Consider the following 2,366-nt stretch of genomic DNA (forward strand, 5'->3'; position numbering starts at 1 on the left):
GTGGTTTAGCTTACCTGTTCAACCAGCGAAAAATACAAATTAATACGCAGCTTTTTTTATTATCGAAATTCTATATTTTATTCATAAAACAAACATTAGGTGTATGCACGTAGCGCTTGCTATGTTGCGTAAACGGTGTATTTCGTGTATATGCTGCCGCAATTCGCATAGCAGTTCCGGTTTCTATGGAAGCGGCAGAATAGCGGCAGTATAAATACGCAATACTCCGTATACGCAACATAACAAGCGCTACGGGAATACCCCTATTATTTAAATAACAACGGAATACGGCGGTTTACTTTACCAGCAAACCCGTCTCTGAATTTTAACTACGAACCTAAGACTTTCCGTTCAATTTACCTATTGAACCAAATTCAAGAATAACCACCACACGCACCACAAGCAATATGCGTAAGTTGTTCAATGCTAAAGATGAACGAGTTAATGAGAAAATTTTGCGAATAATGCATGCCATCCCCTTCGTACCAATACATTGTCCTGGTGCTAATCTCTAAAAGCAACGTTCAAGCGTCATATTGAACGTTTTGCTCATTAGCTTCGTAACTCGATAAAATGGAATCAAAGCGCAGGCCATAGGAAAATGGGGTAGTAAGTTGTTCAATGCTGAAGATGAACGAGTAATGAGACAATAATGCGCCCGCGCCTTCGAGTAAAAGCTGTTTCACATTCTCTTTTTATCTCCTTCGTACCCAGAATCAACACCAGGAATAATGTGTTGGTATATGCTTGTGCATTGAGATCAAAGCAACGTTCAAACGTCGTGTTGAACGGTTTGCTCAGCAGCTTCGTAAACTAAACTAATAATTTACCGAATTATTCGTATTGCATGTGCGTCGGTTCAAACGAAATCATGAACTAGTGATGAAAAAAAATTTTGTCGGGTTGAATTTTGTTGCCTGTCCTATGAACAGGTTGAACATGCGGACGAGTCGCCACTGCGAAATACCAATCAGTTCGAAATATAGAACAGAGATGTCTTTCACAGGGACGCTAGGGAATAAGGCGGTAACATCGAAAGAGACCATTATGTCGTCTTCTGCTAGTTCTCCCGATGTTTTTAGGTGCTCGACGAATTCTCGTGTGCTGCTGACAGAACGACTCGGGAATTTAATTGGCATTCTTTGGAACTCGGTTAGCAACCACTTGGCAATCTTTTCCGTGGGTGATCTGCTTGCTGTGATTATTTCCCGCATTTCCGTTCCTGGTTTGTGTATTTTGGGCTGTCCTTTAATTCTTGGTAATGTAGGATTTGATGTCCATAGTTTTTCGATGCAGTCTCCTAACGCTGGTTGGCATTCTATAATTGTACGATTAACTCGTTTAACTGTTTCGGGTAGTGGGTCGTTTCTTTGCTGTCTATATGGGCCGTTGTTGATTTTATCTAGCATCTGTTTATCGTAGTCCTACTTTTCCATTATAACCGCCTTGTTTCCTTTGTCTGCCTTCACGCCAGTATACTAGGTTTTTCTTTCAGTTCCTTGAGGATGCGGACTTCAGGGTTACTCTTCTTTTGATGATGATTCTCCTTGATGACCTCGGCGACCGTTGTTCAGGCGTGGTTTATTTGAGAGGGTTGAAGATCACAGATGCTAACTGCTGTTTCCATGTCGATGATAGTGTTCTCGATGTTTGGTGTCGTTGTTACTGCGTAGTTTAGTCCCATGTTTGGTGTGTTGATCTGTTCGTCGGTGAATTGTTGTGATGACCTGTTGACTGCAAAGTTGTCTAGTAGGTGAACCTTGGACTTTTCTTCGCGTCGTGTTGTTGTTGCGTTGTAGTTGTTGAAATTTCCTCTCACCTATCTTCCTGTAAACAGTAAACAAAGACAAAGTCTTACAACAAAATCCGGTAACTGACCGGGTCCGACCTGGCTTCTTTGCTTTATGAGTACGAGAATCCAGAGCAGATTATCAATGGTGGTAAGAAATCGATATTCTGACAGTTTCACAGCGGTTCTTTGTTTCTCTTGAAATATCCTTTAGAATTCGCTAATCATATTCCTGATTAAAGAAGGAAGTTTTCATCTGAAAGGAAAATGTCATACATATCTACCAAAGGCAATTCGACATCTGTTAAGTCTAACCTTTTTAAGTTGAGCCACGAACCGGCCAAGTCGATGGGCAAGATCATTTCGGTCGCTTGACATGAAACATCATAACTCGTGCTTGCTAAAAGATTGAAGTATTTGTCGTTGTAGAATTACACAGAAACACTTTCTTTTCTTCTCGTTAATGCGCAGGACATGCAAACCCCACTCCGTTTTTTTAAATCACGTCGATCTGTCGGCGATAAAACCAAACGGTACACACCATAATCCATTCAGGTAAATTTCGGCACCAAATTAA

This window comes from Sabethes cyaneus, chromosome 2 (assembly GCF_943734655.1).
Source record: "Sabethes cyaneus chromosome 2, idSabCyanKW18_F2, whole genome shotgun sequence".
NCBI lineage: Eukaryota > Metazoa > Arthropoda > Insecta > Diptera > Culicidae > Sabethes > Sabethes cyaneus.